At 41.1% G+C, this 22564-nt stretch overlaps 1 protein-coding gene across 1 annotated transcript in view; it reads left to right on the forward strand.

Annotated features, from left to right (window-relative positions):
- The window catches only part of DSCAM (DS cell adhesion molecule), a 327084-nt gene that overhangs the window by 72218 nt on the left and 232302 nt on the right, over positions 1–22564 (forward strand). The gene's annotated exons all lie outside the window — the stretch shown is intronic.

Consider the following 22564-nt stretch of genomic DNA (forward strand, 5'->3'; position numbering starts at 1 on the left):
GTGTAAAGTGGACTAACATTTACTGAGTCCTGCTTAATAACAAATGAGTGTGCATCTAGTTTACAATGACTGGCTTATATGCTTCTTTACATAATTTTCTTTTGGATAAACTGTGAATTGTGATTTCTCTTGACTGCAAGCCTTCCTCTTCTATTTTTTAAAGTTTTACTCCTACTATGGATAGTTTGAAAAGATCTCTACCATATCAGATATTAAGAAGATTAGATTTAAAAGTGAATTTAAATGGTGTATACTTGTGTGTATGTGTGTGTGTGTGTGTGTGTGTGTGATATTTAAATGTTAGCTCTACAACTGGGATCCATTCTAATTTACTGAAAGCACATAATACTCGACATCTAAATTCTATATTTTGCAGAAAGTGATTCATAAGAAACCCTAAGACAAGTTGTAGAATTGTCTAAATCCAAAATTGAAGTGATAACTTGAAAAAAATTTGAAATTGATGAACTGTTAAGAAAACTTAAGGGCCAATGATAAGTGTTGACCAACATTGATACTTTTATTCCAAAATTAAAATATGTTTTATAGTTGTTTCAATATATTTCACACTCATGAAACACTTTTTAATGCACAACTACATATCTAGGACCTAATATATTTAACCCTTGAACAATGTGAAAGTGAAGGGTGCTGATCCTCTGTGCAGTTGAAAATCCATGCATAACTTTTGACTCCCCCAGAACTTAGCTACTAATAGTCTATTGCCATCCAGAATTCTTATCAATAGCATAGTCAATCAACACATATTGTGCACGCTACATGTATTATATACTATATTATTGCAGTAAAATGAGCTATAGGAAAAAATGTTAAGAAAACCATAAAGAAAAGAAAATATATTTGTAGTATTTATTGAAAAAGCAAATCTGCAAATAAGAGGACCTACACAGTTCAAACCCATGTTGTCCGAGAGTCAACTATATACACAAGGCCCTATGAAAAACATAAATTCAGTTAACTGTGGAGCTTACACCTGCAAATGAAAGAGCTTACATTTTCCAAGGAAATATAACAAGGAAGGAACCAGCAGTTAGCGTAATGGCTATGTCGCTGGACTCCCATGTAGTCGACTGCGGTTTGAGTCCTGGACCCGGTGGCTTAAACTCTCTCCGGGCGTGTGTGCATGGGTGGCCGAGATCCTGAGAGGAGAATGGAAGAGAAGGGATTGCGGCATGGCCATCCCCTTGGGGGGGGGGGTGATTTCTCACTTTCTATCTCTCTGTCTCTCTCTGTCTTTTTGGTGAGCACATGCTCCTTATTGCAAAAATCTCTCAAAAAAAAAAAAAAGAAAGAAAGAAAAAGGAAAGATGACAAGGAAGAAGATAGATGCAAGGTGAAGAGTAGCATGCACCACATCCATGACTTTCGGGAGGACAGAACTGTCAGCTTGAGGGGATTAAGAAAAGCTTCATGAATAAAACTCTTGAAGAATGGGCAGAATTTTAATGCAACAGGTGAATATTTTCCCTTCACTGTCACTGTCTGTACTTCGGATGGGGTGCTAACAGAGAAGCATGAGGCATGGGAGCAGGACCAAAAAGATAACCCAGGCCCTGCCCTTCTGTAGTTTTCTCTCCCTCAGAGCAGCTGGTTGTCCAACCTTTTGCAGAATGCACACACTTTAGAACAGAGCACAGAGTACCAAGGGTGCCTAGATGAGGGTGAAATTTGCCTTTGCTTGTACTAATTGATTGTATACAGTGGACTGAATGTTGTTTCCCTTCAAAGTTCACATACTGAAATCCTCACCCCCAAGGTGATGAATCAGGAAGTATGTGCTGTGGGAAGTGATTAGGTCATGGAGGAAAGCTCAGGAATGGGATCAGTGCCCTTATGAAAGAGGATCCTGAGAATTCTCTCACCCTGTCTTTATTAAGTGAGAATACACAGCAAAAAGTAGGTTATCTGCAACCAAGAAGAGGGCTCTCCCCTGAATCCAATCATGCCTGCACCTTGATCTCAGGCTCCCAGCATCAAGGGCTCTAAGAGATATATTTCTGTTGTTGATAAGTCACCCGGTCTATGGTACTTGGTTATAGCAGCCCAAGTTAACTAAGACACCATTGTATGAAAACCTCTGGCATCCGAGTTCAGTCTTAAAGGGCACAAGGGATTTCACAGGAAAGAATGCTGAGACTGGAGAAGGGCACTTCAGGGAGAGGACAAAGAGGGAGCAGGCACAATGAACTACCAGATCTGAGACTAGAGTAACTCTTGGTTTGAAAGTGAGCATACTTCCAAAAGACAGTATTCCTATAGTTGGGTAAATTTTAGATTTTTTCAAACCACACAAACTCTTAGTAGAGAGGCACATTCAATTAAGTGATTTTGCCAGTTTTTAACTCCCTAGGGATGGTTTTATAAGCTATTTCAGCTTTAAGTTTACAGTAAATTTAAGTCTTTGAAATAAAAGTATTCAAATTCTGAATGGTAAAAAAATAATTTAAGAGAGTTATAGAAGCATTAAGAATATATATACTATATAATATATATACATAAACACACATATATATTATATATATACACACACACATATAATGAATTTATGTTTATTTATATAGCAAATGTAGCTATTTTTTAAATGACAATATTTAAAAAGAAAAAAAACTAGGAAAAATGGGGATGACTCGGCTGTTCTGTGTTTAATCAGACAAGTGCATGTGTTAAGACTGACATACAGAGGCTGTTGTGCACATGGCAGTGGAAAATCTGTGCTTGGCGTGTTGTTGTCTCTCCTAAGGCAATGTGGAGGCAGGCACCGGCGGTGTCAGTTCTAGCTGGACTTGGGCAGAACTGCCCTGGCTGCTGCTGCTGCTGAGCTGCCCTCGAGCGCGGCACCAGTCCAATTTCACGTCTGTGGAGGTGGTAACAGGATTAGACCTGGCACTGCGGCAGGGAGAGTCACAGCTCTGCCTTATCTCATGTTCACCAGGTTTCTATCAGGCTCAGTTTTCTTAATGTTTTCTTTTGATTTCTGGAGAAAATAAATGGGGACCCATGAACATGCAAACACACACATCACACATGAGCACACTCAGCGTGTACATACCAAAACAAAACGCCTTCCAGTTAACACCAAAAAGAGAAAGAACCATCATCCCATTATTCTTTATTTTAATCTCTTACCATGAAACACACTTGGATACACACACACACACACACACACACACAGAGCACACTGCATACATAAAGAAAAGCCATTACAAATGAACCCACGTAAGCTGTTCAAATGCAACAAGGTAGAAATCATAGCAAAACAGCCTCCCCGCTACTCCAGCCAACCACAGGGGAAAACCTTCCATAGAATCCCCATGAAAAAGACAAAGATTCCTCTCCTTTACCTCCAAATAGTTGACTGTCATCATTTAGAATTCCTCAGTATTACTGAGATTTATTACGTAAAAATGGTAACAAGCCTATTTTGAAGTGGCAATCACTGTTTGACAACCTTCAAGTAGTAGCAGACAAAAGAAAATTCTGTTGGAGGGAAGGAAATAAAAGAAATCTGTTTCCTCTTCAAAGTTAGGGAAGCACATCAAAGACTACATGAGGTAAATGTGAAGAGGGGTGAACAGGCGCAAACTTAGCAGCAGGGGACTCCCCATGGAATTGGGAAAAGGCATTGGGATTGCACTCTAAAGCCTTGGACTACTCTCCTGCTTCCCCCACCTCTAAGTTATGTGACTTAAATTGCTTTACTTCTCTGAGCCAGTAAAAGTGGGAGAATTATGCTGTTTTCACAGGGCTATCATGAAAATTAAATAGGACAACGTATGTGAAAATATGTTGTCAAATGTAAAATCCTCTACATATGCATTCCAACATACATAGCAGGAATTCCAGTAGATGGAGAGAAAGAAAAAGCATATATTGGTAGTACTATGCACAGCAGCATCCAGAAAATCACTCTGGAAAAGAAAATGAAAAGGTTGTAAAATAAGTAGACGCAGGACATCCTAATTAATCCTTTGCTGTCCATCTGTCAGTCATTCCACAGTAGTATCATTAGAAACTGATAATCAGTGTCTTTTCCTTATCTCTGTTTGTTTGTTTTGTTTTTTGTTTTTTGGGGATTTTTTTGGTGAGGGGAAAGAATTTTTGCTATAGGGTGTATAACTCGCCAGAGAAACAGAGAGACAGAAACTAAGAGGTCACCCCCAGGGGGGATGGCCAAGTTGGACCCCTTCTCCTCCATTTTCCTCTTGGGATCTTGGGCGCTCATGCACATGCACCCTGAGTGAGTGAGAGCACACTGCATACATAAAGAAAAGCCATTACAAATGAACCCACGTAAGCTGTTCAAATGCAACAAGGTAGAAATCATAGCAAAACAGCCTCCCCGCTACTCCAGCCAACCACAGGGGAAAACCTTCCATAGAATCCCCATGAAAAAGACAAAGATTCCTCTCCTTTACCTCCAAATAGTTGACTGTCATCATTTAGAATTCCTCAGTATTACTGAGATTTATTACGTAAAAATGGTAACAAGCCTATTTTGAAGTGGCAATCACTGTTTGACAACCTTCAAGTAGTAGCAGACAAAAGAAAATTCTGTTGGAGGGAAGGAAATAAAAGAAATCTGTTTCCTCTTCAAAGTTAGGGAAGCACATCAAAGACTACATGAGGTAAATGTGAAGAGGGGTGAACAGGCGCAAACTTAGCAGCAGGGGACTCCCCATGGAATTGGGAAAAGGCATTGGGATTGCACTCTAAAGCCTTGGACTACTCTCCTGCTTCCCCCACCTCTAAGTTATGTGACTTAAATTGCTTTACTTCTCTGAGCCAGTAAAAGTGGGAGAATTATGCTGTTTTCACAGGGCTATCATGAAAATTAAATAGGACAACGTATGTGAAAATATGTTGTCAAATGTAAAATCCTCTACATATGCATTCCAACATACATAGCAGGAATTCCAGTAGATGGAGAGAAAGAAAAAGCATATATTGGTAGTACTATGCACAGCAGCATCCAGAAAATCACTCTGGAAAAGAAAATGAAAAGGTTGTAAAATAAGTAGACGCAGGACATCCTAATTAATCCTTTGCTGTCCATCTGTCAGTCATTCCACAGTAGTATCATTAGAAACTGATAATCAGTGTCTTTTCCTTATCTCTGTTTGTTTGTTTTGTTTTTTGTTTTTTGGGGATTTTTTTGGTGAGGGGAAAGAATTTTTGCTATAGGGTGTATAACTCGCCAGAGAAACAGAGAGACAGAAACTAAGAGGTCACCCCCAGGGGGGATGGCCAAGTTGGACCCCTTCTCCTCCATTTTCCTCTTGGGATCTTGGGCGCTCATGCACATGCACCCTGAGTGAGTGTAAGCCACTAGGTCCAGGACTAAACCCAAGGTCAACTACATGGAAGTCCAGCTATGTAACCCTTCTGCCATCTGCTGGTCCCCCAATCAGTGTTTATTTAAGAATAATCAATAATGTGTTTGGGACTTAAAAAAACATTAAATTGAAAGCAAATTGCACTTTTGTAAATAAACATTAAGTTTCTCCCTTATCTATAAGTCACTGTTTTAAAACATGGACTACAAATAAATCTAAATTTAATAAAGGAGGACTTGCCTGATCAGGTGACATCAGGAAATTAAGACAGCTGTTGGCATGGGAACTCTGGACTGCAGAATAGCTGATGCTGGGTTTCAAACACTACTAAACTCACTATAGGACACTGGGATTGTTCCCTGTCTTCCTGTGTGGGAAATTTTCTTACTGTTTTACCAGACTGAACCCTGAAAATATATGCAAGTATTGTGTCAATTAAATTTTTTTTAAATATTGTAAAAATAAGCACTTTTCCAGAATAAAGTATTTTAAGAAAGAAATTCCCACCATGTACACACCAGTGTCCTGAAGTCAGACAGGAGGTGGCTGTGGGCAGAGAAGAGGGCAGGTAAATGCGTATAAAATGGTCACGGAAACTAATCGATGGGACAGAAAATTAAAATTTCCCACTTCATTGCTATTTCTGCTTCAGAGTCTACACTGGCATCTTAATTTTGGGTTATCTTTTACCCAGGTATAGGGAATCCAATGTTAGATAAAGCTCAGGAGAGTTGACAGGAAAGGCAGATGGATGCACTGTGAGTTCAGTCAGATGTGGCCATCACACTGCACCCCAGCCCCTCAGGGCCTGCTGAGCTAAGCCATGTCCTCTGGTCAGCAGCTTCTTCTATACCAGGCATCATTTGGAGTCTGAGAATGTGGTCTTTTATGCTCAGAAAAATAGTGCCTGAAACTACTGGGTTTCTCAGATGGAGTGGCCATCCCTAATGTCTGTGTACCAATACTGCATCTTTCCTACTCCTACCTTTCTGCCACCGTGTTTCCAGCACACTGTTTTCAGTGAGAATCTGCAAACCATGATGAACAGCCAGCTCCTCTTCTGTCAGCGGCTCTGCATAGGCCCTTTCTGATCCCCACATGCAGCATAAAAGAGCATGGCTTATCAAACAGCAGCAGGCGCTTCCCTGGAGAGTCAGTTGCTCTTGGAATCTAATGAACCAACCTACGGGCTCCAGTCCAGCCTCTCTCCTGCAGCCTCTCTCCCTCTTGCTCACCCCAGGCAGGCCCGTGGGTCCCCGTGCCTATCAGCTCTCTGTGCTGTCAGAATGTGTGTACACATGCGTGTGCACATGGTTGTACATGCACCAACTCACTCAGCTTTGATCAGACAGTCCTCAGGGTCTTGGCTATTTCTGGATGGATCTCCTTAGCGTGATTTGGCTCCAGGCAACTCTTAAGTCCTGCCATTGACAGGGTGGATATATTGGGTTTGGCATACAGGAATTCATCTCCCTCCCCTCCTAAAGAATCAGTATCTATGCCTGGAGATTCCACTCAACCTCTGTTACTTCCTACACCCTCACTGCCACTAGGAGCCAGATCTTTCCCTTAACACCAAGTTATCTAAATCGAAATTTCTGTCTCTAGTTCTTGCGGTGCTGTTCTGAGATACTTCCAGGAGGAGGAGGCAGCACAGCCCCCCTCTGTCCTCATAGAGAAGCTGTGGTGGCTGTTAACCAAGTCCACCCACACCAGGATTGTCCAGTTCCTCAAGGTCACGCCGACAGACTTACTAAGAATAAGAGATGTACACTTGTTTTCCTATTCTTTTGCTCTTATAGAAGAAGGGGAAGTAAACTTTGGAAATGAAACATTACAAATTACATTTTCTCTGGGTTCTTACATTGTCAAGATAGCTCAAATGTGCCGCATCCTAGAATCTGATGCTATTCTCCCTCTATTGCTTTAATTTTGAGAGCTTTTAAGTCAAGGCTTCTAATGTGGACTCATGAACCTCAGTAATTTATAGGTGGCCTCATGAAGAATCTTAGAAATCATAGGCAAAGTCATCTGTAGACTGTAGTCTTTATGATACATTCAGAGACTTTCCTGATACAAGGCAGGCCAGGATCTACTATTCAAGAAGACACAAGCTGGTGGCCTGCAAGAAAGACTTACTGTACTTTCTAAGTAGCATATCTCAAGGCAATGAACTAGAAGCAACCAGGGCACAAATGTTCGCTAATAAAGGCTGAGGAGGAGTGAACAAACATAAATCAGGTGATGACTAGGCTTTATTGAACTTAAGTTCTGAAGTTTCATTACCTTTACTTCATGTCTATGCTCTCACTGCAGCCTTAGGGCATGTGTGACATAAATGAATCAAAGCTATAAAACATTGTGCAGTCTGCAGTCGGGCTGCAGCTCACACTGCCTGGGTTCCCAGACATGTGACCTGGGGCAAATGACTTAACCCTCTCTCCAAGCCCTGTAAAGCAGAGATAATGATGAGATCTCTCTTGGAGTGACTGCGAGACAGCCATGACCTATCACTTAAAATCACTTAGTAAAATGCCAGCATTTAGTAGGAGCAGAGTAAGATCAGCTATTGTTTATGTTGAGGTTCTTTTTTTTTTTTTTTTGAGAGGTTTTTGCTATGGGGCGCGTGCACTCGCCAGAAAGACAGAGAGAGACAGAGGGACAGAAAGCGAGAAATCACCCTCTAGGGGGGATAGCACGCTGCAATCCCTTCTGCTCCATTCTCCTCTTGAGATCTTGGGCATACACGCACACGCGCCCATCATGAGTTTAAGCTACTGGGTCCGGGACTCAAACCACGGTCAACTACATGGGAGCCCAGAGAAATATCTGTTACATTAACTGCTGGTCCCAATGTTGAGGTTCTCAATGCTATTATCACCACCATCATCATTCCCAAACTATTGTGTAAGGCCCTCCCAAACAAGACAAATCAGTGCCTGAAATAGAATATAAAATATCCCAGACTCAAAAACACTCAGTTTGTGGGCTGGACACTCGTGTGGTACTAAAATGTGACCTCTGGGAGTCTGACTCAAATGGACGTGTTCCAAGATCCCATCTGGAGACCTCCTTGAGTATGCTGGGTGCACGTGTGCTCATGATCTGGGAGTCGGCTGAAGCTGGGAGTGGATGGCAGCATCAATACCCTGTTGGGGGTGCTGTCTCTCTCTGCCATCTCTCTTGCTCATGGAAGAATTTGAAATTTTTTTTTCCACAAAGTTTACTCATTTTTATAAATGCAGCATTCAGCCCAGTTTATCCCACACAAAGAAACACACTCAAGTCCCTCACCCTTCCCTCTGAAGTCACTCTACAATACAACATACCTGTGGCTTTCTGAGAATGTCTGGTTGCAGAACCAGAGGAATGGGAAGAGCAGGGGAGCTTAGGATGGTTTTGGGGGTAATGCTTAGCTTGAGGAAGCCCCTCAACTGCTTCAATGTGAGGTGGCTCCTTCCCCAGAAAGAGGCTAGTACTCCACCTGAACATTTGCATACAATTTTTTAATTTTCTTTTTGGAGAAGTTTTTGTTATAGGGCGCATGCACTCACCAGAAAGACAGAGAGAGACAGAGAGACAGAAAGCAAAAAATCACCCCCAAGGGGAATAGCCATGCCACAATACCTTCTCCTCCATTCTCCTCTTGGGTTCCTGGGCATGCATGCACACACACCCGGAGTGAGTTTAAGCCACCAGATCCGGGACTTAACAATGGTCAACTACATGGAAGTCCAGTGACACAGCCATTACACCAACTGCTGGTTTTTTGCACATAACTTTCTAAGTCATCCTGAAATTCCACTAGCTAAAGAGTCTTTGAGGCTAATAAGGATTTTGTAAATTAGGAAGGTTAACAGAGCAAATATAATTTGCTGCCTTCTCCAGTTTTCAAGTTAAATTGAATTAAATTGTTGAGTTAAATTGTTGCCCTCTCTACACACAAACTGAAATATATATGTTGAAATCCTAACCCTTAGGGTCTCAGAATGTGACTGTATTGGGAAAAAGGGGCCTTATAGATATAGTAAGTTAAGACAAGATTATATTGGAATATGGTGGGCCCCTAATACAATATGACTGTTGTCCTTATAAACAAGGGAAATTCGGGAAGATGGCTATGTGGAGATGGAGACAGAACTTGGAGTGATGCTGCTACAATCTAAGGGAAACTGGTCAAGGTGAGAAGGTCCTCTAGCAGCTTCAGAGATATCTGGGCCCTGCAAGCACCTTGATTATGAACATCTGCCTCCAGAGATGTCAAAGTTTACATTCTGATGATTGTAAAGCACCAGCCTGTGGCTCTTTGTTGCAGCAGCCCACATACTAACATACTCAGTGGTATCAAAAACCTTGCAGGCTTGTTCTTGCGGGAAGCCCATGCACGAGATCAGCCCCTCAAGCAGCATAAACCACTGAATGGGAACTCTAGCCTGGACTAATCGCGGGAAGTCTGCTCCCTTACAAAGCAGTTGAAGTAATGGATAAGTGGGCAGTTTACATGTGGAACAGTGGTAAAAACACAGTGCTCTGTGAGGCTGACCCACACAGGGAGATTCCAGGTTCACACCTGGAGACCTCCCTGAGCACACTGGGCATACCCACCCATGACCAGGGCTGGCAGAGGCTGGGGTGAATCAGGGTCAGAATCTGCTGGGGACCTGCCTCTCTCTCTCATTCTGTCTCTGTCTTTCTATGTTTCTCACCCATAGGATAAATAGATAAATAAACTTTTTTTAAAAAAAGAAAACATGAATGGGTATGTGGCCCAGTTTGGCCAATAAACTATGAGAAGAAATATCTAGAAAATACTTTCTTTTTTTTACATTTATTTATTTAGTTATTCCATAAAAGAGAGAGACAGAGAGACCTTATCACCACCAGGGTTCCCACTCTGTAATCCACTCCAGTCTCAGCTGGTCCAGAACATGTGGATGGATCACAGCATCAAGATCCATGTGCCCAAGCATGGAGGCCATTTTGGCACGACTCTGAGGATAAAAACCAATGCATAGAGGAAGATAGTTGAGAAAACTAGAGGAGTGGAGTCTGACTGATGTAGAGCAGCTGGAACCACCTCCCTCTGAACTGGTAGTTATATGAGGTTATTATTCCTTTATTTGCCTTTGCTATCTAAGCCAGTATGGATCAGGGGGCTTTTCATTTGCATTTGGAGGCATCCAGCCTAATACAGATAAGAAAACTAATTTTTAGAGGGTAACTCAACCATACTGGTCCCCTCAGTAAATCAGGCTGGACTACTAACTCTGAGGTTTTTTATGAGAAATGATAGGTATTTATACATCATTGTGCTTTAGGTGGGGACAGGACAGGTCTGTGAGAGGCATGACAGGAAACTTTGATGGCCCCACTAGGATCTTGGGCACATTTGGTGACCGAGAGCAGAAAAGCCAGTCACGGGTAGAGGGAGAATGGCAACTATAAACAGCCTTTTAAACACTGTTACTGGGGCCAGGCCCCCTCTGACTGAGGAAAATAAATTCTCCTTTTCCCCTTTACTATCTTCTCCTCTTCTTTGTCCTCTTCCTCTTCTTCTTTCTTCTCAGTTGATTTAAAGTCCTCCCTCTTCCTTGGCTGCCTTCTGTGAGTGGTGCTGTCAATGTTTCATGTCCTCAGTCAACTGTCACCCTCCCAGCTGGCACCCACAGCGATGCCCGCATTCCCATCTGGTCTCTGGCCACAGGGTCAGGGCATGGCTGTCCACAGGAGCACCCTTCTGGTCTGGCTGCCCCAGGCAGATCTCCCCATTCATCCATTCATCAGCATTCATTGAGCGCCCTCTCGTGTCAAAGACTGTTACAGACGCTGAGAACTCTGAACAAGACAAAATCATCATTTACCATCCTGGAGTACATACTGCCTTAGGGAAAAGGACATACTGGTAAGTATAAAACTTAATGTCCTCTTCCTCTTCTTCTTTCTCAGTTGATTTAAAGTCCTCCCTCTTCCTTGGCTGCCTTCTGTGAGTGGTGCTGTCAATGTTGCATGTCCTCAGTCAACTGTCACCCTCCCAGCTGGCACCCACAGCGATGCCCGCATTCCCATCTGGTCTCTGGCCACAGGGTCAGGGCATGGCTGTCCACAGGAGCACCCTTCTGGTCTGGCTGCCCCAGGCAGATCTCCCCATTCATCCATTCATCAGCATTCATTGAGCGCCCTCTCGTGTCAAAGACTGTTACAGACGCTGAGAACTCTGAACAAGACAAAATCATCATTTACCATCCTGGAGTACATACTGCCTTAGGGAAAAGGACATACTGGTAAGTATAAAACTTAATGCCTGGCAGAGAACGAATGAAGGAAATAAGCTGTGCATGTTTCTTGGCAAGAGCATTCCACGCTCGAGGTAAAAACTGGTCACGTTAGGTAACCAGTAAGGATACCATTGTGCTTGCAGCGTATACAAAGGTACTTCAAAAAGTTTGCCGAAAAATGGAATGGAAGTATGAATTTATTTTGGTGTAAAAAATTTGAACTCGAACCATCTTTTTCTCTTATTAGATATTTCCTGTGAACTTTTGGAAAAAGCTTTGTGTATGTATATATGCATTTGTATAGTAGTGTTTGTGTATATATGTGTATGTGTATGTCTACATATACCCAGACATGCACAATCCAGATTTTATAATGTACTTGTGGAAGGTTAGTGTATCCAAGTTCTGTGGCATTACTGCAAGTATGAAACATTTAGTTCTATTTTAGTGTTTTGATCTATAGATTTAACACAAATACATGAAGAAAAATCTAGTGACTTTTCTTTAGGGCACCGTCCCCTTTTGTACCTTACTTAAAAACTTCATCTTGATCCCAATAATCTTCTGTATTTGTCATTTATCTCTAATCCTTAAGGAATTTATGTGCTGTAAATTATAAGAGTTCATCTTTTCCATAGTTAGTTGTTACAGCATCATTTCTTAAACAGCTTCTCACCTCCCTACTTTGTTGAAATGCCAACTTCTTTTAGGAGAACAGGCATTGGAGTAAAACTTCCTAGTTACCTAGTTAGCCCTGCCAGTCACTAGCTGTGTATTGTAGACAAATCACGTAGCCTCTCTATGCCTTGACTATTGTTATTATTACCTCAAATCACTTTTGAGTGTTATTATAGGATTTGAATGAATGAAAGTAAACACATCAACTTCTCAGAACAGTGGAATGAAGTGGAGCCCTCCTCACACCATATACAAAAACTAAGTCAAAGCAAATCACAGACCTAAATATAAGAGCCAAAACTATAAATCTTAGAAGAAAATATTGAGTGAAACAACTATTTCTTAGCTATGACACCAAAAGTATAAGCAACTAAAGAAAAAAATACATGATTTGGACTATATAAATATTGAAGCATTTTAACTACCAACAAAATGTAAAGATAATCTGGAGAATGAGAGAAAATATTTGTAAATCATATAACTAATAGGGGACATATATGTAGAACTCTTACAATGCAACAATACAAATACAGCCCAGTTTTAAAATGGGAAACGGATTTGAAAAGACATTTATTGGGACCTGCAGTTGGTGTAATGGCTATGTGGCTGGACTCCCATCTAGTCGACCACGGTTTGAGTCCTGGACCATATGGCTTAAACTCACACTGGGCATGTGTGCATGTATGCCCAAGATCCAGAGAGAAGAATGGAGGAGAAGGGATTGCTGCATGGCCATTCCCCCTGGGGGGTGATTTCTCACTTTCTGTCTCTCTGTTTTTCTCTGTCTTTCTGTCAAGCACACTCAGCCTATACCGAAAACCTCTCCAAAAAAAAAAAAAAAGAAAGAAAGAAAGAAAAGAGAAAGACATTTATCTAAAGATATCCAAATGGCCGATAAACCCTTGAGAACCCTTGAGAAGATGCGCATTATAAATCAGTATGGAAATACAGATTAAAACCACAATGAGATGCCACCTCACACTCACTAGGACCGCTGAAATGAGGTGGACAAATGTTGCAGAGGATGCAGAGAAACTGGAACTCTCAGACATGCAGGTGAAATACAAAATGGCACAGCCCCTTGCACAAGTCCCGGTAGTTTTCAAAAAGTGAAACAGAGTTACCAAGGGACCCAGAACTTCCACTCCCAGGAAAAAGCCCAAGACAAATATGATGACACAGAAACTTGTACATTACATATAGCAGTGCCATTCATAATAGCTAAAGGGGGGAAATAACCCAACTGCTTATCAACAAGTAAACACGTTAGCAAAATGTGGCACATCATACAATGGAATATTATTCTTCCATACAAATGGATTTCGTACTGATCCATGGTGCAACATGGATGATCCTTGAAAGCACTCTGCTAAGTGAAAGAAACTAGGCACAAAAGACCACATACTGCATAATGCGATTTATTATTGTTGGGAAAGTCATGACATATTTTTCTGGTTTTCTCTGCAAAAATGTATCAGACTTTCCAAACAACCCAATATATGAAATATCCAAAACATGACATCCGAACCCATAGAAACATAAAATAGATGTATGGTTGACAGGCAGGGAAGAGGGCACAATAGTGACTGACTGCAACTAGGTATAACATTTCACTTGGATAATAAAAATGTTCTGGGTTACTCTGTGGTAAGAGTTGTACAACTCTGTGAATACACTGAAAACTACTGAACTATATGCTTTAAAACATGACTACTATATTATGTGAATTACGCCTCAGTAATATTGCCATCAAAAAATAATTCCCAGAACATTTAGTAATTTCTATTGAAGGTGTGTAACAATTGTTAATTGTTTTGTTTTGGAGAGGATTTTGCTATAGATAGAGACAAAAAACAAGAAATCACCACCACCACCACCCCCAGGGGGGTTGGCCACACTGCAATCCCTTCTCCATTCTCCTCTCAGGCTCTTGGGCATGCACGCACACATGCCCAGCATGAGTTTAAGCCACCTAGTCTGGGACTCGAACCGCAGTCGACTACATGGGAGTCCAGCAACATAGCCATTGTGCTAACTGCTGGTCCCACAATTGTTAATAGTTTGAATTTTAAAGTTAGACATTCTGGTTTCAAATTCCAATTCTTCTGCTGATAAGTTATGTAAATTTGGGCAAAAGTCTCTAATTTTTCCAAGCTTCATGATCCCCATCTGTAGAATGGAGATAACCGTGTATAGGTTCTAGAGTTGTCAGGATTAAGTGAAAGCATATTTTGACCATAGAGTATCTTCTAAAGAATGAAGATAAGCTCTTAATTAGTGGAAGTTGCTGCACTCATACCCTAAATTATATGTGTGTTTGCACTGATTTTTTTTTTTAATTTGCCAGAAGATGCATATATTCATCAGAGAGAGACAAGGAGACATAGAAAGAGGGAGAGGGAACAGCATCCTCCCAAATGGGGCATGGTCATGCTGCAATCTGTTCTCTTCCATTTTCTCCATCCTTTCAGTATTTGGGGGGTGTTCACACATATGTGCCCAAAGCGTTTTTTCAGGTCTCCTGATCCAGAATGCAAAGAGTGAAATCCAGCTTCCTTACCACTAAGTCAGGGGGCCAGTCCTGCATCAATATTTTACATTTATTTTTTTCAACATCATGTGGTTTAAGTAATTGTGTCTTTGTAATATGTTAAGAGTTATGATAGGGTAAGTTCTTCCTCTCCTTGTCTCTCCACTTATAACCCACCCGCTTTATTGCCTCTTGGCATTTTCTTTTTTCTAGCTCCTCTGTTTGTTCATCCTGATAAACATGATTTCACCTGTTTCAAAAATAACCATTGGAGGAGTGATTTTATTTAATTTATAGAATAATTTATGGTAGAAGTCCCACATCTCTACAACACTGAGTCATCAGAATCGGAAATATAAAACTTTTCTCTCCTCTTTTTTTTTTTTGTCTTCTTGTATGCCCCTTAATGAAGAGATGTAATTTCTTCCATTTGGGATTTAGACATATTTTATTATTTCTCCCACAGAATTTTGAATTTTGTATGCCATTTTAAAGATATTTTGCCTTCCTTTTTATCTGGATAGCCTAAGCCCAAGTTCTTAATGATTTTATACTATTGGACTCTTAATCATGTTTGAATATTTTTGCAATATTAACAGCTTAGTGGTAAGATGGCCAGAGGCAACAAGGCACCAAAATGTATGCAGATCACTTTCAGTAGTAGCCACTTGGTTCTTTCATTCATGCAACATTTCCTGAGTTCCCACCATGTGCCAGGCATAGTACTAGTTAGTCAAGTGTCTGAGGTGGGATTCCCAAACTACTATTCCTTTACCTCATTTCTGTCACTACCCTTCACCATATTCCCTTTCTTTTATCTTCCTTGAGAGAGAGACAGAGACAGAGAATGGTAGAGTCAGGGAGACAGGCACTCCCACCAGGGTCTTAACGCTGCCGTGTGTCCCCAGTTTCAGCCAACCTGTATCACAGGCATGCACATATGCACGCTGCATGTTCAGGGAGGTCGCAGTGCAAGAACCCCGTACCTTTCCTTTACAAGTCCAGTACTGTTACCACTGTACCACCACCTGGCTCCAAGGTGGGTTAATTCTTGTCATGAGAAAGAACATACCCTATGGGGAGCAGTAGAATGCCTCAGTAATAGGGTTAGAAGGCATGTATCTAGGCTCCTGTCAGGTGATTTGAGGAGATGTTCAATGAAGCAGCACTAGCTCCGGTTTGGATGCTACCAGGAAGTGGAAGTAATTCTATGATCAGATATTTAATAGATTTCATCTGTAATGTGAGAACGATAAAGCCAGGCTAAATCTGTAAAAGGTTAAGAAGCAGTGGTCCCTCTTGTTAGCCAGGATAAAGACTGTTTTGCCATCTTTGTAGCTTCTTTGGCCCACAATCATTCTATTTTTCAGACATAATTACAGAAGGCTCTTGTTTTTGTCTTGATCCGTTCTGGTCATGGAGTGGTCTAGTCTGATCTTAACGTTTTGTGAAATTGTTCATGTTGAACAAGAAAAGGCCAGGGCCCAGGTGGGAGTTCCCAGCCTGCTCCTCAATGCCAAGGGCTTTCCTCTCTTTCATTTTTCTTAGTCATTATCATGTCATCATTTTAATGTAATCTATCTCGAAAAGGATACAGAAGACAAAGCATGGTTTTTCACCTTAACTAAACAAGAAAAGTTATTGCCAAGGACCACTGGACCAGTTGTTTGCTTTTTTGTTTTTGTTTTTTGTTCGTTTGTTTGTTTGGGGGTTTTTTGCAAGTTCAACTGAAGCAAGCTTCTGAGTCATCTGCTCTGCCAAGGACCTGGTAAACAGATAAATGGAAATAAGCTCACAGAGAGGTCAGGCTGGGAGGTTTTCATTTGATAAGTGGTTGTGGTGTGCAGAGACTGGACTCTGTCATTCACTTTTCCCTGGAGGACTCCCAGGTGTGACCCTTTGCAGGATGATCTGGACTGGTCTTGTCAGGACACATCCACAGGCAGCAGCCTCAGAGCAGAGTCACTGATGAATGTTTGTAATGCAGCAGCAGGTCATGGCGGGGTGCCCATGGCCACCAGGGTAGTGACTGGCCATCTGCTTTTTGCAGCTCAGCTGTGGCAAAGGCAGGAAGGCAGAGACAGGCAGGGGCTTTTGACCTTCAAATATGCTATTTTCCCACCTATCCATTTCAATCCCCACACAGATAAACTGTTTGATTCCAGAACCTCAAGCTAGATGTCAATATTTTTGTATGTATTCATTAAGGTCTGTTGTGGAGGAGAATAACCAATATACACACAGGCAAATAAGGACCGCCTCATTCTAAAACTCTTTGAGCCAAATTCCCTTTCTTTTATCTTCCTTACGAGACACCTGATTTTTAGCTTATTCTGGGAACCAGGACTGTGACTTTAATTGTCAATATTTTATATAATAAAACCTGACGGATTACATAAGATTTTATTAGCATGGCAGAAGTATTAGCCAAAAATGACTTACTCAATACTCTCATTCTTTCTAAGGAACTCTATATCATAAACACTATCTAGCAAATTCTAGTTTTAATCTTCTCTCTAAGGAGATGGAGATAACCCCTAAATTAGGAGGGCAGAGGCATCACGTCCCAGAATGGCCTCATTCTCATCTCTGGATAGTGGTATGGGATCTTCTTCCTATCTTCTCCCTAATGTGAAGCCTCTGTCTTGCTTCTTATTCCTTATTAGTTAGCTTCTATACTTGCTCAGGGGCAAAATTTTTATTGTTAAGAAGGGAAGAAGCTATATGCATTCCAGGAAGAAGACACAGCCAGTGCAAAAGAAGCTTGGTATATTCCATGAGTGGTGCCAGGGTAGAGAGAAGAGTTATAAGAAGAGGAAATGAAGTCTTTATAGGCTGGGGTGGATTTGCATTCCTCTCTAGAGATGAGTTTATCTTTTTATTTGTATTTTCCTTTGTTATTTTTATTTCTCCTTGCCCTAATGGACATATCCATATGAGTAAGCCTCTTCTTTTAAAAAATGAAATTGGGGATCAGCAAGTGGCATAGTCGCCCACATGGCCAACTACAGTTCAAGTCCCAGACCTGGAGGCTAGCAAATCATGCCAGGTGAATGTACATGCATGCCGAAAATGTCAAGAGGAGAATGGAGAAGAGACTGCAGCATGGCCATCCCTCCTGGGAGGTGATTTCTCACTCTCCCTCTTACTGTTTGTATATCTCTCTGGAGGCAGGCTTATGACAAAACCCTTTGAAAAATAAAATTGCACAACATATATTGGTATGGATTTGCTTTTCTAGTTGACACTATGTAATAGTTATCTCTCTAAATAAATACATGTAGCTTCATTCTTTTTAATGGGTACATCATTGTCCACAATATGGTTTGGCATCATTTTTGTAATGTTCTCACTGGACATTCAGCTTGGAAACTATGTCATGTGTTCATGTCCTTTGAGAGGACCTTTCTGGGTCTTGGAAGCAATGGGTTTTCATATAGTGTTTGTAGCAGGAAGGAGTGCAGGATGGAGAGAGCAGAGAGCTAGTGCCAGACCATAGGAAGCCCCTAAAAGCAAGTTTCGGAATATGTGTTTTCAGGTTTTTATCACTTCTCCATTTTTCATAGATTGCTAAATGCTGCTAGGGAATAACACTTCCTCCTCAGAGATGCAGATCAAATGCCAGGTCTCCTACTTATAGATTCACAAATGTCCTATAGATTTAGGATAGAGTGAGCCATTGCTAGAAAATAGAAACAGAATCAAGTCAAAAGTGCTTTGCAGGGGACCAGCAGTTAGCGTAATGGCTATGTCACTGGACTCACATACAGTCTATCACAGTTCGAGTCCCAGATCCGTTGTCTTAAACTCACACCAGGTGCATGCGTGCATGTCCAAGATCCCAAGAGGAGAATGGAGGAGAAGGGATTGTGATGTGGCCATCCCCCCTGGGGGTTGATTTCTCACTTTCTATCTTTCTGTCTCTCTTTCTGGCGAGCGCATGTGCCCTATAGCAAAAATCTCTCTCAGTATATATATATATATATACTGGAGGGAATAATCCCATATTATTAAAAAAAAAAAGTGCTTTGCATTCCTGAGTCTCCTGATGCTCATTGTGAACATGAAAGAGGAGAAGACACTTTTTTAAAAAAGCTATTGATAATACAAGAGGGAGGTGGAATGAATGGGGATAAAGGGGCAGTCCATGACCCTAAACTGAATTAACATATACATAATACCATGGTTTTCATTGCCATCACACCATGCAGCCAACTCTACATTGCATTGGCCATATGCTGAAGGCAATAAAAAAAGACAAGAATAAGTAGTGCAGGCCATTAAAAGAAATAATAATTTCTAGAGACCTGAGTTATATCCAGGGCTGCTTTCCTTTATTTTTTTTTTTTTTTTTTTTTTTTCCTGAAGGAATCTGACCTTTATTAGGGTGACCTGGTTAACATCTTATTATTATTATTGTTATTTTTATTATTGTTATTATTTTAATTTGCTAATAGGTCACGTGTACTCACTGGGGAGAGACAGAGAGAAAGAAAGTGAGAAACCAAGCTACCAGGTCTGGACTTGAACAGTGGTCAGCCATGTGGGAGTCTAGTACCTTATACATAAGAACCAAGTGACATAGCCATTACACCAACTACTGGTCCTTCAGGGCTGCTTTCTAAGACAGCTGATAAACCTTTTTTAAATACATCACTTTAAAATTATTTCTTCAATTATAAAAATTGAGATAGTAGTAATTTTGAATGAGTCCATTCTGCTCGTACAGTCCTGCATTCCTCACCCCAACACACACAGTTAATCACTTTACAAGGCCGGGGATACTGCATTAAATGAGAATTAGCTGGTCATAGGGAGAGGCAGATGCCAGCAGTGGGTTTGCCATTTGTGTGTGTGTGTGTGTGTGTGTGTGTGTGTGTGCGTGCGTTCAGCAAATATCTTGTTTTCTTTCCTCAGTTATCCCCTCATTATATAGCATGATGCATTGACTTTATATCATAGTTTTAGTCCTATTAACTGTTCATAGCAGTACTTAGTCACAGAGCATAAAGGAAAAGGGGGAACATCACCTTCTAGGGGAAAGGTCTGTGTGTTTTCAGGCATATTTAGAATAGTTTTATCATATTAAGTGGAAATATGACCTAGTTATTATCTTTATCTAAAGATTAAGTATGATTTAAGACATGTGTACAAATGTTAAATTGACAAGGGGTGGATTTTTTATTTTTATTTTTTAGTTGCCAGAGGATGCATGCATGAGCTCACCAGAGAGAGAGTCAGAAACAGAGATGGGGGAGGGGAGCACCCCCTAATGGGCTGTGGTCATACTGCAATTCCTTCTCCTTCATTTCTCTATTCTATTGAGATTCAGAGTACACAAGCATGCCCTTCCCCATACACACACACATGCTTTTTAACCCACCAGGGCCAGGATTTGAACTGTGATTGGCCATATGAAATACAGCTCCCTTAACCATTAGGTTATGGAGCTAGCCATGATGGTTAATTTTATTTATCAACTTGGTTAGATATGGTACCAGATATTTGGTCAAACACTTGCCTAGATGTCACTGTGAAGGTATGTCGTAGAAGTGATCAGCATTTAAATATGCATACTTGGAGTAAAGTGGAACACCTCCATAATGGCCTCATCAGCTGAAGACCTTCAGAGGAAACACAAAGTCTCCAAAAAAGGAATTCTGCCAACTGACTGCTTCATACAGGAACTGCAACATCAGCTTTTTTTGGAGTTGCCAGTCTGCAGGTCTGTTCTGCAGATTTTGGACTTTCCACCTCACAATCACATGAACCAGTTCCTTAGCAGGAATCGATCAATCAATCCCCCCCACCCTGCCCAAAGTCCTTTATGGCTCTGTTCCTCTGAAAATCCCTGAGTAATATAGATTTTGGTATTAGTAACCTAGAAGCTCAGAAAGAATTGTATTTCTACACACATGCTTTATAACATCCACAACCTAAATCTCTCCCCCAGCAAAATAATACCTTATAAGATACCATGAAACATTCATGCTATTTACCGCAAGTGGAAACTGAAAATCTCCCCTCCCTAAATTCTCAGGGTACATTTTATTTTAATTAGAGAATATCCAATTTACAAGATCAAATCAGAAATATATATTGCATGTCTATTGAATTTGTTTTTGTTAGCTGTTATAACAAATTATCACACATTTGGCAACTTAAAAAGACATACTTTAAGGACCAGCAGGTGACGTAACAGCAATGTTGCTGGACTCCTGTGTAGTCAACCACACTTCCAGTTCCGGACCCGGTGGCTTAAACTCATGCCGGGTGTGTTTGCATCCATGCCCAAGATCCCAAGAGGAGAATGGAGGAGAAGGGATTGTGGCATGGCCATCCCCCTTGGGGGGTGATTTCTCACTTTCTGTCTCTCTCTGTCTTTCTGGCGAGTGCCCTGTAGCAAAAATCTCTCTCTCTCAAAAAAAAAAAAAAAAAAAGACATACTTTTATCATCACAGAATTGTGTAGGTTAGAAATCTAGTGGACCAGTTGGTTTCTCTGTTTTGAGTATCACAAAGCTGAAATCAGAGTGTTGACAGGGCTGTACTCCTCTCAGGAGGGCCTGGGAAAAATTTCACTTTCAATCCCATTGGGGTGTTTACCAGAATGCTGTTCCATGTTTCTGAAGGGCTATAGGCCTTTCTTCCCTCCAGACTGTCAGCTTGACACTCCTAGAAACCTCTTTCTGTGTCATGCATATAATCACTCACATCTCACAATTAGCAAGTAAAGGGTAAGGCCTTTGATACCCCCATCTCTTTGTCCCTTTCTGCTCTTTTTCTGCCACATCTAATTGATTGGTTCTCCTGCTGTCCTCTTCTGGTACTAAGAACCATGTGATCACATTGGATCCACCCAGACAATTTAGGATGTATTCCCTAGTTTAAGGTCAGTTGATTAGTAACCTTAATTTGATCTGCAAAGCACCTTTTACCATGCAAAGTAACATATTAATGTTCCATAGATCAGGATGTGATCATCTTTGGAGCCCTATTATCCTATCTATTATACCTCCTATAAATGAGGACTATAAATGTCCTTGCCTTCAAGTTCTTCACAAACTTATTGGCAAAAAGAGCTATATGCATATAGTACATTATTCATAACACTATCTCAAACCATCATAGGGAATTGCAGAGCACAACTTAGTTTCATGAATCACACAACAATAATGAAGAAGCAGGAGCTTCTGACCCACAGTGCCCAGCACACAGCAACATACACAGGGACTCAGTGGTTGAATATGTGGATATGGAGGAAAATTGACTGAAAGACTAAAAGAAAGTTGAATTAGCTCATCAATTCAAATGCTAATTAAAACTATATATACAGTCATATACCACAAAAGGTTTTGGTCAGTGATGGACCACATATGTGACAGTGGTCCCATAAGATTATAGTAGGCCGGGACCAGCAGTTAGCATAATGGCTATGTTGCTGGACTCCCATGTAGTCGGCCGTGGTTCAAGTCCCAGACCCAGTGGCTTAAACTCATGCTGGGCACATGTGCGTGCGTGCCCAAGATCCCGAGAGGATAATGGAGGAGAAGGGATTGTGGCATGGCCATCCCCCTGGGGGGGGGGTGATTTCTCACTTTCTGTCTCTCTCTGTCTGTCTGGCGAGCGCACATGCCCTATAGCAAAAATCTCTCAAAAAAAAAGAAAAACAATAAAATCTCCTAAAGACACATTTCTAAGAATGTATTCCCATTATTAAGTGATGTG

The sequence above is a fragment of the Tupaia chinensis genome, unplaced genomic scaffold, assembly GCF_000334495.1.
Source record: "Tupaia chinensis unplaced genomic scaffold, TupChi_1.0 Scaffold000492_1, whole genome shotgun sequence".
NCBI lineage: Eukaryota > Metazoa > Chordata > Mammalia > Scandentia > Tupaiidae > Tupaia > Tupaia belangeri.